Source organism: Carassius auratus, chromosome 31, assembly GCF_003368295.1.
Source record: "Carassius auratus strain Wakin chromosome 31, ASM336829v1, whole genome shotgun sequence".
NCBI classification, from domain to species: Eukaryota; Metazoa; Chordata; class Actinopteri; order Cypriniformes; family Cyprinidae; genus Carassius; species Carassius auratus.
Genome location: NC_039273.1, coordinates 11,140,135 through 11,155,102, shown reverse-complemented (window position 1 = coordinate 11,155,102; position 14,968 = coordinate 11,140,135). Strand labels below are relative to the sequence as shown.

The 14,968-nt window shown below is 35.8% G+C and overlaps 1 protein-coding gene and 1 pseudogene across 2 annotated transcripts in view; both read left to right on the top strand.

Moving 5' to 3' along the window:
* The first annotated feature begins 4,383 nt into the window (after positions 1-4,383).
* LOC113051189 (gamma-tubulin complex component 5-like) lies at positions 4,384-8,882 on the top strand (annotated as a pseudogene).
* A 663-nt stretch (positions 8,883-9,545) lies between these two features.
* LOC113050532 (cytoplasmic FMR1-interacting protein 1 homolog) overlaps positions 9,546-14,968 on the top strand; it is a 37,916-nt gene continuing 32,493 nt past the window's right edge. The window contains exon 1 of one of the 2 annotated variants that reach the window (XM_026213563.1): positions 9,546-9,771. The gene's annotated coding sequence lies outside the window, so the exon portion shown is untranslated. Of the gene's footprint in view, positions 9,778-14,968 lie in introns of both variants that reach the window. The other variant, XM_026213562.1, reaches the window with a different exon arrangement.

The following is a 14,968-nucleotide window of genomic DNA, read 5'->3' as shown; positions in this document are numbered from 1 at the left end:
GTCAAAAGTAAAAGAGGAATGAATGTTTTAAGATGTTTGGCAGGAGTAGATTGGGGTGATGACCGGCTGTCTCTATTATTTACTTATAGAGTCCAATTATGCATCATCTTCAGCATTTCTGCTTAAAAAGGTAAATTAAGCACAAAATCGAGCCTTAATAATATGCTATGGAACATTTAGAACATCTTCTGTATCCACACTGCAGGTAGAAATGGGTGAGATCCTGTTGGACTTTTAATGGCTTCAGCTGAAACTGGCATTGGTAATCCCTGGGTAGGGATTGGGTTAAGTCTATATTTTTGGAAATTAATGTTGATCCAGGATCATCAGAAGATGTTGATCCAGGAACATGTCTTACTTGGCAAAATCACTGCGACCCAGGATAAGTAGGGACCATAGACTGTATAAAAACAGGTAGGCACGCAGCCTGTGTTTCGTCATGTTTGAGTCTGTTCGATAGATGGCAGTAATGCGCTCTCCTGCCTCATTATTATTCACACGGCACTGTAGAAGTAGCATCTGATTCTGTATGGAAGCATATGGGTAGCATTATTCAATTTGGGATGTAATATGCAAAATGACAATGCAATATGTAAAATGGCAATGCATTTCTGTATTTACATTTACATTTTCCAATACATTTGTGCAACGTTTGGTGCAAAATGAAAATGAAAATTAAATTACATAATTTTCATTTGCCATTTCCTACACCAGTTTTAATATGTAAAATGAATATTAATTTTAACGCTTTATAAGTTGCAAAATTAAAATGAAAATGTATTACAGAAATGATTAGATATGTCTAACATGTTAAAGCAAAAACTGTGGCAAAATGATCATTTAAATGCTATTTTTCTTAATTGCATTAACACTCACAGTCAAGACACTTACGATTGCATTTTCATTCGGTGTCCCGCAATGAATGTAGCAAAACTCTATTTGCACATTGAAAATGCATTCCGAGCCGATCACGTGTCCCCGCCCTCGCGCCACGTCAATCATTGTGTGAACAAGGCGGGGCTTACAGAAGGTCAGAGACTCAAGTCTCAAGAAGAGGATTCAATCAAGTGAGACAACATGGACAAGACAGTTGGTCCGTGTATGTTTTGATCATTTCGGTTTATGGCTTCAATATTTCATTCGGACTTGTGGGCGGAGCTGAAACGCTGCTTTCATCTGATTGGTCGAATCGGATCGGTTTTCATCTGACAGCCTTCAGCTGAAATGTCTGAAACTACACTCACTGTTAATTAGCATAATATTTGAATCAGATGTAGCTGGGCACATAGTTCGTGCTGCTGAGACCTGCAAATTATTTCTAGGTTGTAGTATTGTATGAATATTGTCCCACTGATAAAAACAGTGCAAATAGTTCTGTCCCTTTGGATAACAGTAAAGTGGAAATAAATATAGTTAAATTTATGAAATAAAATTAAATAGGATTTTTTGGGAAGGTAAGTCTGGCCAGTTATACAAGCAACACGAGTCGGACGAGTCTAAAGATATGAGCTGAATTGGGTGAAACATTAAAGTTCTAGTCTGTGTCAATTACTCTCATAATAAATAATAATAATAATGTTAACTGTATTTTTCGGTATAAGTTGCATCAGTCCAAAAATACGTCATGACGAGGAAAAAAACATATATAAGTCGCACTGGACTACATGTCACATTTATTCAAGACCAAGAGAAAACATTACCGTCTACAGCCGCGAGAGGGCGCTCTGGGGTAGGCTACAGGAGCACTGAGCAGCATAGAGCTAATTTTACTATTTTTATTTAGAAATGTAACTATATTCATTTTTACAATTATTTATTAATGTCTCACACACACACACACACACACATACCTAGTGCCTTATGACTTGAAAGATGAGAGTGGTAAATGTTACAGACATGGAACTGTTCAGTCTATTATTGATTTTAATTTCCACTTCACTGTTATCCAAAGGGACAGAACTATTTGCACTGTATTTATCAGTGGGACAATATTCATACAATACTACAACCTAGAAATAATTTGCAGGTCTCAGCAGCACGAATTATGTGCCCAGCTACATCTGATTCAAATATTATGCTAATTAACAGTGAGCGTAGTTTCAGACATTTCAGTGCTTCACTCGCACTGACTCTTATTTTGCCTGAAAGAATGACAAGACCGAGCTGAAGGCTGTCAGATGAAAACCGATCCGATTCGGCCAATCAGATGAAAGCAGCGTTTCAGCTCCGCCCACAAATCCGAATGAAATATTGAAGCCATAAACCGAAATGATCAAAACATACACGGACCAACTGTCTTGTCCATGTTGTCTCACTTGATTGAATCCTCTTCTTGAGACTTGAGTCTCTGACCTTCTGTAAGCCCCGCCTTGTTCACACAATGATTGACGTGGCGCGAGGGCGGGGACACGTGATCGGCTCGGAATGCATTTTCAATGTGCACATTGAGTTTTGCTACATTCATTGCGGGACACCGAATGAAAATGCAATCGTAAGTGTCTTGACTGTGAGTGTTAATGCAATTAAGAAAAATAGCATTTAAATGATCATTTTGCCACAGTTTTTGCTTTAACATGTTAGACATATCTAATCATTTCTGTAATACATTTTCATTTTAATTTTGCAACTTATAAAGCGTTAAAATTAATATTCATTTTACATTTTAAAACTGGTGTAGTAAATGGCAAATTAAAATTATGTAATTTAATTTTCATTTTCATTTTGCACCAAACGTTGCACAAATGTATTGGAAAATGTAAATGTAAATACAGAAATGCATTGCCATTTTACATATTGCATTGTCATTTTGCATATTACATCCCAAATTGAATAATGCTACCCATATGCTTCCATAATTCTGAAGTGATGGAGGCGGCAACAGGGGAAATGATAATAAATATGTTAATGATAATTAAATAAACTCAGTTAAACTTTGCCCTAAATTCGACTTTCGCCATAGGATTACATTCGAGAGATATAAGTTACGCATATTTTCGGTTCATCTCTGACATGTAGCAAACACCCTTGTTATGGGGTTCTTATTTTGCTAGCCTCAGCTGTTGACAACAGCTTGCCTCTGTCAGCTTCACAACCAAAGAGCAGGTTTCAAGTACAGTTAGTATTTTTCAAGTTCATCCATTAACTCGTCCATTTATTTATCAATTTAATTTGTGAAAAGGACACTGAAGAAGTATTTGAGGGAAATACCAAAAAAAAAAAAAAAAAAAAAAAGTACATTTGTTTGAAGGCCTAGCTTTGATTAAAAAACTTTTTTATTAAATGGTCGATTTTTTTTTCATGGTTTTACATTTTGAAGTATATTAAAAATAAATAAAGTGAAAACATTTTTCTATCTTTATTTGATGCAAAATATGGTCAAATTTGATTGAAAATAACCTGATATACTGATATACATTCAGGAGGACCACGAGCAGAATGAGAAAGACTGTCCAAGTCACCTGGACTGGTATGGGACAGTATCAGCACATTTTCTTATAGTAGCCCTCAGTTAATGAATTAATTTTTATTTTTTTCAGAATTCCTAGTTCTCACTGAGTCTTGTTCTTGTAGTGGGTGAGCCGGAATCCAAGGCTTGGTTTGAGCAGCATATTGTCACTTCGTATTGGGTTCCCAACTCTCCCCGCTTTCCACACAGCCTCCACTTGCAACCTCTACAATGTCTGGTAAGAAATTTTTGCTTGTACAGGTACCTTTAATGTTTTACTATATTTCCCATCAAATAAATACTTTCAAAAAACATAAAATATTTTTGATTATCTTTTTTATGTTTGTATGTATCTACGTGTGTATGTTCTTGCCATGATTACATTTAATAATCTGGACAAACCTGTTCTTACCAAAGGGAAGTGCATATGTGAAGTTTGTGAAGGTTGCATATGTGGATAAGGTTTAGAATGCAAGTTTTAACCTGCAGGAAATTAGCAGTTCCGGAATGGAGTTTTTTCCCCACAAGATTACATCTGCCCTGGTTGTTGACACTTGAATGTTTCCTTAACCAGAAGAGAATGCATCACAAAGATGACTGATTGCTCATATCAAGATCATGTGTTCTTTTCTGCCTCCCCTCAGGTTTTTTTGTGGTGTAAAGAAACTTCGTTTTCAAGGTGACTGTGAGGAATGATGTGGTGGTCACACATCTAAATAATGTGAGTGGAAGCTGTTTTTCAACCAGATGATTGGTTCAAAGTGGCTTTTTATCAATATGTATGTTTTTGTACAGAACTATCTTAACTCTGTACTGGAGCACATAGCAGCCTATGGGCAGGCTGTTTCCCGACTGCTAAGTTTATTGATAAATTTACCGGCCACAGTACAGATCCCTGTCCTCCAGGTCTTAACTCTTCCTCCTCCTCCTCGTCCTCCATGACGAGCTCTGACCCTCCCTTCAGGACCTACCAAGCATTTGTGTGGGCCCTGTATAAATACTTTACCAGCTTTAAAGAGGAGCTCAGTACTATTGAGAAAGACATTATTGCAAAAGGGCGTAAAAATATATATGTATATACGTTTTATTTAAAACTTTTTTATTTAATTAAAAAGATTATTGGAGTACGTTTTACAAGAAAATCTCATGTTTAATTCAATGTGTTGCTTGCTGGTAATTGGTAATTATCTGTGCAATTTAGTAGAAAGTAAGTTAGTCTTAGACCAGTTTTTTTTTTTTTTTTTCCTGTGTGTATCAAATATATTCTCAGTTATTTTTGTGTTGTTATAGTATTGATTTTATAGTGATTGTTCATAGATGAGACAGTGACTTTGTCATCTGTGCTGGAACGGTTAAGTCCTCATCTGGCTCAGATCTCTATGCTGCACATGGTTTTCTGCACAGAAGTGGCTGATGTGCCGCCCGTAACGCCCAATGTGTTACAAGCCTCACACTTACTCAACACCCTCTACAAGGCAATAACAGAGTATGATAGCGTGAGTGAGGCCTCCGAGTAGTCTGTAACTGTGTCTGGTTTTGGTATTGAGCAGTAGATGCATACATTTGTACATTTATTCGTGTAACGCTCTTTTTTTGTTTATTTCTATCAGGTGGCGCTCCTTTTCTGTCTCTGGGTAGAAACGGTCAGGCCATACCTTGAGATTGCAGACGAATGGAATATTTCATGGTCACTTATTTGACCCTGCCAAAGAATTTATAATTCAAAGGTACAAAAACCCTTAAAAATTGTGTGTGTATATATATATATATATATATATATATATATATATATATATATATATATATATATATATATATATATATATATATATATATATATATATACTAATGAATATATATATATATATATGTGTGTGTGTGTGTGTGTGTGTGTGTGTATTGTTTTCTATTTTCTGTTTAGTTTTTTGTTGCATGTTCACATTTTTACATTAGTAACGTTTTTGTTAATGATAATAACCATTTGTTTAGTTTACTTCATTTTTGTTTATTTTAGCTTAATATGTCTTAATATTTCTGACAATGATTAATAAAATTCCATGACCCCCTGCTGGCCATTAATTTTGCAAGGTAACAGCAGAATACAGAATAAATTATTTAAATGCATAAATGTAAATGTAAACTATGTTTGGTTAGTCACTATTTCATTAGCATGTTTTCCATTGAAGTGATTGAGATTGTGTTATGTCTTGCAGGCTTTATTTGGAGCAAAATGACTTCCATGAGAAATTCTCTGGCAGCTATGTGATTTTGGTCCGCTCCTCTGAGTCTGTGACATGTCAGACGTTTGAGCTCCGCTGCTGTTTGTATCCCCATATTGAGAGGAGATAAATCGAATGCTGTGGGAGCCTCATGAGAACCCTGAAAAAGACTACAGGTGAGATACTGCAGATGAATTGTTTGTTGCTGAGTAATGCATTGAAGATTAACTTTCTAATTTTCATCTTAGGCTTCTGGGGTACTTGCAGGCCATGATAAACTACTTCCTTTTGGAAGCAGGGGATACTATGTATGGTTTCTACACATCCATCTTTGAAAAAGTTCTGGAGAAGGAGAGCTGGCAGCAGCTGGCATTCCTTAATGTGCAGCTGCAAGAGTCTGTTGGTCAGCGCCACCACGAGGACAGCAGCCGGTACTACACGTGTATCTCTAGAGATCCTGTGGTTTACCATTCAGCCCTACCTGAAATACCACTCAATATCCTGTTTTTTTTTTCTCATGATTCCAGGTTGCCTATATTTCTTGAAACTATTGATCGTGCAAGAAAAAAAGCAGCCAGTGAATAACCTTGATAGTCTTATGTTGAGTTACAAGGTTACAAAGCCACAATTAATTAAATTTTGACATTTTGCTTTTTATGCTTTGAAGATTGTAATGACACCGTAAATAATCAAATGTACCGTAAGCATTTGTTTTGAAATGTCAATTTATGTATTTGTTTTGATGATAGTTATCTGTACAAATAATGCATTTTATATGAATGCCTTTTTATTTTCTCTCACCAGGTTCCATGGCCTGTAGATATTGTTATTAGTGTCAGAAAAAATCTACAATCAGATCTTTCTACTGCTGCTTCAGATCAAATGTGCCAAATATAGCCTGGACACATTGCGGTTCAGTGGTGAGATATGATTTCTCTTCTGAAGTTTTCATTACTTATGTTTACTTGTATTAAAAGGAGTGGGAAGTAAAGCTAGTGGATATGCTATTTAATATGCAATATTTTTCATATTTATGTAACTTCATAGTTCTCATTGTAGTTCAGCGATCACAGGTCTTTTTTTTTATTTTATTCACAGTACTTTCAGATCAGGATGATTTCAATTCACTAGTTCAAAGAGGATCTTACTAAAGAGTCTTCCCACAGATTTGACAGTAGCTGCTAAGAAGCAAGAAGGAGGCCAGTCCGAGGGAATCACAACCAAAGAGCTCTTAAACCAGCAGATTCACAGGATGTTTTTCCTGAGGGTCAAACTCATGCACTTTGTCAACAGCCTGCATAACTACATCATGACAAGGCTAGGTTTGAAATACATCAAATAAGCTTTATTTTTTATTTTAGTCATCCTTTTATTACCTTGTGGACATACACCTTCATTCACAGATCCTGCATAGTACAGGTCTAGAATTTCAACACCAAGTACAGGAGGCAAAGGATTTTAACCAGCTCATCAAAATCCACTACAGATACTTGGCCACCATTCGTGACCGATGTCTGCTCGGAGAGAAAGTAAGCGGGAAATATACATGTCAGAAAATGTGTCTGTCAAAAAAAGGTTGCATGTTACAATTGGAGTTTTTCTTATTAATTCAGTTAGCTGTCTTCCCAATGATGGTTGGCCTACTTTTACACCTTTATACTGTAGACATTTGTGTTATTTTTTGATCCATTAATTCCAGTAACTCTCTTTGCAGGTCAGTTTTGTCAAGGAGGCCATCATGAAAGTGCTGAACTTTAGTTCTCATTTTGTCAGACAGATGGCAGGCTGGTTTTATGGCCTGGAAGTAAGTTTAAAACTCTTCATGTGTGGAATCTCTAGATGTTTAAGTCTAGCCACTTGTCCTTGTCTTGCAGCTTTCACTTCATTTTGATGAGGATGAGGTTTTACTTCCCTTTTCGGATTTTACCATTCGTTAAATATTTTCCTTTTTTTCCTCAGAATCGAGTCGATTGACAAAATGGAGTCGGATTTTAAAAACTGTCACATGTTTCTGGTGGCTATTTTAAACAAGGCCGTGTGCAGAGGCTCATTTCCTCATTGTAAGTCCTCCACTGCTGTGCATTTTAAAATAACAGGGTGAATCTCACTAATGTTGTCTGTATTTAACTCCAAATGACTATATGACTATATGACTATACTCTAATGCAAACAAGAACAGTGCATTATGGAAGTATTTAAAGCAGTGGTTCTCAGTTCCTCTGCATAATTTCCATGTATCTCTTATTTAACAGAGCTGATTCAGATAACCAGCTTGTTTGAAGAGAGCTCCATGCAGGAACTGTTTTCCGATTGACATGGTCCTTACACAGTGTTCATTGCTCCCTTACAGTTATAAAATACATTGATAATCTTTGAGAGTAAGAATTAAAAACATGTCAATGTCCCAATGCAACAAAAAAAAAGTGCATGGAAATTGAAATGTATTGATATATATAGATATATATATATATATAGATATATATATATATATATATATATATATATATATATATATATATATATATATATATTTTTTTTTTTTTTTCTGTGAATAATGAGTGAATCCAGAGATATTTAGTTTTTACTCACCATGTGTTCCTGTTGTCTTTTAGTGGAGTCCTTGGCGCTGTCGCTAATGGCAGGATTTGAACCGTGTTAACAGATTGAGCATGTTTTCAATCCAGAGCACTGAACACAAAACAGATTATTTATTGAACTACTGCATTACGGCTGCTGTACTGTTCTTGTTTTTCTCTCCCAGGATATCTGACATAATAGCACATGAGAGAGATACATTATCCCAATTGCACTTCATTGGTACAGAAGTAGCACTTTGTCTCTGTAAACTGTGAAACTGTGTTGAATTGTCTACTCTGTCTAGAGCGCAGCTGCTGCATCAAGATACTTAATGTTTTGTGAAGACTGTTTTTAGTTTATCAGCATTGTTGGCCTGTGTTATGGCTCAATATGTCATATGTAAAACGTAAGTGTCTTCTTTGTGCAGTGGATATGTGAAGCGCACGTGAAAAAAGTAATTTAATTTGATCTAATTATGTATATTACACACAACAGTGAAAAGAAAAACTTAAAGCTCAAATTTAAGTACTGTACATAATATTTGCTAACTTTGAAAATTGTAGGCAACATTTGTATGCCGTTGAGCTTATGTTGCTGAATGGATTGCATATTTTAAATTAAATTGCCCTTACTTTGAGATATAATGTTGCCTCATACTTTTTTTTTTAATACAATACCATTCAAAAGTTTAAATTCAGCAAGATAAAAATAATAGTGAGAATGAATTAAATTGAAAAGGCTTTTAGAAAGTTTTAGAAAAAAGCAACTATAAATATTGTTCTTTTGAACGTTCTATTAATTAAAAAAAATATTGAATAATGAATTCCACACAAATATTAAGAAGCACATTGGGCCGAGTTGTGCTGTTTTCAACATTGATAATAATAAATGTTACTTGAGCACAAAAAATCAGCATATTAGAATGCAATGTTTTCTAAGGGATCATGTGAAACTAGAGTAACGGCTGCTGAACATTCCGTTTTGCCTTGGAGAGTGCAACAAAGTTACAATGACAAGTCATGACATGCCATGAAATATAAAATGCACAAAAATAAATAGGATGAGGTATAGAAATATATGAAATGCAGCAAATATGAAAGCAAAAAATTAATGATATAGGATGGGAGTAAATATACATATAAGATGTAGCATTTTTAAAATTTGTATATTTACATTTCACTCTAGATTCCACATGATAAAACCATTTCACAGTTTAAAACCCTATCGTTTCGTGCGGAATATTCCTGGACGCCCCCTGCTGGAAGTGAGCTGCACTGCGGCGCTGGAGTTTCCTGTTGAATTTCCCTGTAGAGCGCAACAGGAACTCCCAGCCTGAGCTGCGTTTGCGACAGCACTCACCGCGGGCAGGATTCCTCAAACTCTCTCAGCTACTCCAAACCGCCACAGATTAACCACCAAAACCCACCGTAACCAGTTATCTTCATCCTCTCAGCCACCTCGCAACTGGAAACCACATCGGAAAATGCATGAATGAATAGTTGAAGCGGATTGTTTGTCCTGGAAACTCAAGTAAGGGTGGGTAGAGCGGAGTTTTGACTTACTTTCATCCTGGGTGTTGTCTTTTTTCAGTCGCTTTCTCTGTAGCTGGTCAGTCAAACAGTCGGCGTTCGCGTAGTTTTGTTATAATTTGTGCTAGAATGTGTGTTTGTTTGTTTCTGTATGTGTAAGACAGAATGGAGAGGTATTGTTGGGTTGAATTCCTTTGAGTTGTTTGAAGTTTTACGTCGTGGATGAGGTGGGCCTACACGCGACTGCGCGTATGAAGCACAGACTGTATAAAACAGGTATAAAGACGCGACAAACTAGAACGCTCCCTTTAAAATAATCCAAGTTGTCTGAACTAAAAACACGACGGAACGCTTTGTAACGTTATTTTAAAATGTGTGCGCGTGTTATGTCGCGTAGTTGGGGTGACGTGGAATGGTGGATAAAGTACTTAAAATCCATACAAACGAGTACAGATATCATACCAGAAAATGACTTTGGTAGGAGTTGAAGTCACCGTTTGGAATATTACTTGAGTAAACGTTTTAAACTGTGATATTTACTGTACTTAAGTATGAAACGTATTTTTTTTATTTATATTAAACTTACAAAGGTATTGCAAGTAAAATAACAAGCAAATTCAAAAGTTTGAGCAGCAAGATTGTGTTCATTACATCATAAGAAACGTTTTTGCACATATATTGAATCAGCATCTAAAGTGGCATTTAAATTAATTTACAGACTGTTTCATGGCAGCTCAGAGAGGACATTGATGCATTTAACCAGCAGTTATTACAAATGCATAAATAATGCTTTATTTAAAACATTAAACGTTGAATATTGAGATTTGAAGAGATTTAAAACATGAAAAGATACTTGAAATGTAAAAATTAAAGCCGCCAGTAGGTGGCGGCAAGTCACTGTTAACGAGCGAGTCATTGGAATCAAATCGATTCATTCGAAAGGTTGATTCATTCAGGGATGTTTTAATGAGTGAGTCACTGAATCATTCGTTCGAAAAACAGGAAACGCCGTCCTGTGTTTCGCACAGCAACGCAAAACAGCTGTTTGGAAATATTTTCATTGGTGAAATACAGCAAAAACATGAATCTAAAATGTAAGTACTTACTGTATTGTGTAAAATCAATACTACATTTATGTTGATATCTGGAGAAAAACGGCACTCTTAATGTGTGATAGATTAACTAACGTTATATTAAATGAGATATAAAATACATACAGAGGCGTTTCGCTTCTCTTAATTTTTGAATGCATTTTAACTGACTAAATCACGTTGTGTGCGCGTGCACTATGGGTGTGTTTGGGTGTGTTGATCGCACATCTTTAAAACAACACCATATTATTACAGACGATATACGTCACACCCCAGCCTTGACTTGAGTGGAAAATGAAGTTTCCCCGGTTGTGCGAGAACTTGTGCGGAAAAGTGTTTTTTAGTACTTTAGTCTTAAACTTGCAAGAGCTAGCTATACCACGGATTTGTCAAACCTGCTCTCTTGAAGCCTGTGTTCTTCCGACTTTATTTTGTAGTAGCTAATGAATATGTTCGGGCAAATGTATTGCAGTAAAAGTATACATTTTAATTAAGAAATATAGTGGAGTATAAAGACAGAAATATGAAAACTCAAGTAAACTAACTACAGATTCGCCCTAAAATACTTAAGTATCGTTACGAAGTATCACTCCGTTACGTTACACAACTGGACATATCTATCTATCTATCTATCTATCTATCTATCTATCTATCTATCTATCTATCTATCTATCTATCTATCTAGCTAGCTAGCTTTCTATCTAGCTTTCTATCTATCTATCTGCACAAATTTCTTGGCGCAAAATGTCCACCCCCACCTTTGACACCTCTATCTGAGGTTGTTGTCTTTTTTAAACTGTTGTAGAATGTCAAAATAATATAAAGTATTTGGTGACGGTGAAAAGTATGTTTTAAGGAAATGCCCTGATAATGAATTCAAGTATATACAGGTATTGCCCTTTAATAAAAGGAATTATTTGATTCATAAAGTTATTTCCTAGAATGGATTACATATATAATATATTTCTTACATATGTTTGATGTTGCTATTCTGCATGCCATTTTAAGATTAAGGTTTAGAGATTAGCATTGGGTTTCATCCGGGTTGACCATCTCTAATCAGGGCCATCAGCTTCAGTTAATCACAGCACTGCAAACTTTCAGACTGTCTTCTAATACCCTGTCAGTTTGTTTCTTTAATGCAGATTGAGACTAAACATGGATTAAACCACTCTGTCAGGTTTTCTATCCAAAATCCCTTTAGTCTTGATAGAACTAGGTTATGTCTGTAAACCAATTCTATTGTGTCAGTTTTTAATCCTCTTCTTTTTTTGGACTGAAAATGACTTCGAGAGAGAAAAGAAAGTGGAAATGTCTTCATTGGCTGGAGGTCAGAGGGATTGTTGGAAGTTCAAGCAGGCCATTTATCAGCCCACACCCTTCTGAGATTCTGATAATGATGCTTTTAGGAAGCCATTTGTGCCTTTGTGGCAGCCTGAGTGGGTTTTATGATTCAGCAAATTATTTAGCATTGACAAACAGACCATAAGTCATTCATTTGTATTGACACGATCTGTAGGGTGTTCCGACCAAATGCATATGCAAAATTTTTGTTAAAACATATGGACCCTTTTCACAGGCTGAAGGTTTTTTTTTTCTTTCCTTTTTTTTTAATGTGTACATTTTTAGCAGTATACCTTGTTTTAATACCGTTACATTAAATAACAGAAAACTGGTTAACACCGCTGTTGCTGTATGAGGGAGTGATGGCAAATTTGACATCTTTCTCTCTTCTGACCAGTGTAATCAATCTCTCAATAGTTTTTTCACCAAAATTGGAAAGTCATAGAAATGCTGTGCCATTTTTACTTTTGCTATTGGGGTAAATGGGTATGTAAAAATGATATTTGTTGTAGTTTTCATTCACCTCTATACAAGTTTACCCAACTATGATGACAAATGCTTTGAGAACCCCCAGAAATGTGAAAACGGTCTATTGGTGTTCATTTGATATGTTCATTATTAGTTTTACCATGGTGAATAAGCGGAGGACTGCATTATTATGGATTAGAAATTTCTGTGTAGATCTGCTTCTAGGAGGTGAAATTCAACAATCATACATGAATGCTGGTGATAGTGAAAGGCATCTTTAGGCTTAAGGTCCAACCAGATACAGTTGGTGGTAGGCCTGTCACAATATAAACTTGTTGTGCGAGATATTGCCCCAGAATTAATTGCGATAATCAATATTATTGTCATTTTAAAGACATATAGATATAGAAGATATTTAAAATCATAATGTAACAGCATAAAAATGCAAGAAGGCCTACACACTTCCAAATGACAACAAACCTTTAATTTTTGAGAATATTTAGATTGTGGGAATTAAGTATCCAAATATTAGATACCTTATTAATAAATAAATAGTGAATAAACTTTTATTATATATATATATTATTTTAAAGTGCCAAGTAACGAGTAGTAAAAAAGAAAAATGCACAATGACCTTGTATGGAGATTTTTCTATCTACAGATTTTTCCTGGCCATTCTTTTCTCTGTAAATAACGAGTGCACACTAATGTTGAAAAACACAATCACTACTTAGCAGTCAGATGTCTGTATGCACAAAGGCACAGATCCCTAAATAAGACCAAATCTGCAGATGAAACGTGGTTTTTTTTTGTAGAAGCATGTTTTAAATTTGAACTAGCTCTTCACGACTACACCACCAAAAATGATTGAGGTCATGTACATATGTTGCACGATACGTTAATATATTGTTTATAGCGACAGGCCTAGTTGGTGGCAGGAAATCACAAGTTTACTTAGTTTGTGTTATGCAGCAGAATATGTTGTTCAGTCTATGATATTCATATTGAGTGTGTGCATTTTTCCGAAATGACTGCAGAGTGAGAGGTGAAAGCAGCATTTGTCAAAGTTGTGGGCATTTTCTGTGAGCGAGCACACCAGGGCATTCTGCATGTTGTGAAGTTTTTGGACATGTGCCACCACCTTTGCTGCCACGAGAGAAAAATGTGTGTGTGAAAATGTGAACATTTCAGGGAGGAAGACACTGTGCAGTAGGTGTTGAATCTACAGTAAACGTGCAAAAGATGCTTTTTTTATTTTTTCATCCTGCATGCAGCAGGAGATGATGTCATGTTTTGGCATGGTCAGTAAATATCTAAATCTTCTTCTTAGTGTGGAGGTGAGTCAGTGTACTGTCATACTGACTTAGTAAACGTCAGAGAGTAAAAGAGCTTAGGGCAGACAGCCAGACCAGGGCATATGGGGAGTCACACTGAAGATGGCACAATGAGTCTCAGGGATTATTTGGTCTGGATGTTTTATGTTGGTTTTGATTGTGTTTTGATTTCCATAGGACTGTGTGACTAGAGAGTAGCTTAAGTGTTTTTCTTGTATTTCAGGTTGTTATTCATGCATATGCTCAGAATCAGTGTCTTATCTCCACCCTGCCTGTCAAACTGAGAACAGTCCAATGTCAAGTGACGTCCAAGTTCAGCGCCCAATGTTTTTTATTGACGAATTGGTTTAGCAGTCTTGTGTATCCACAATTGGCATTAAGCATGATTCACTTTACAGCTTATTCTCACCAAGAAACACTGAGCTCATCTGACTGACAACAGGGTGACAAACCACTGAACCATATTCAACAAAACAAGTCATATTTTTTACCAAAGTTGTGAATGTGTTTCTAAATTAAAAGTGATGAGACAAAGACCGTGTACTTCAAAGTAATAGTGGGCTGCATGCAAATGCAAACATTCAGCCAGTTTAGTACGATTCATGGATGAGGGATTCTTGGGAATCAGCACCTTATAATTGGGCTGGGTGGTATGATGGTACATAATCGTTACCGCGACATGTTTCAGTATTCTGGATTCATGCAGTCAGTCTTAAAAAAAAAAGGAACAGCAGCTTTATTTACCTGCTGCTGTCTGTCATGATTAATGTGAATTATGTTTGATTGGTACAGTAAAGACTATGCCGTTTTTTTTATTTATTCAGTTTCTGTAATTTCTTTCTACTTGTTAAACCTAGCCTACTGTAGCTGAAAAAATCAAAAGTTTGTCATATTTTTTGTTCTGTTGTTGTTGTAATTTGTTTCTTTTTCTTAATTTTAAAAACAAAAATAAAATAAAAAT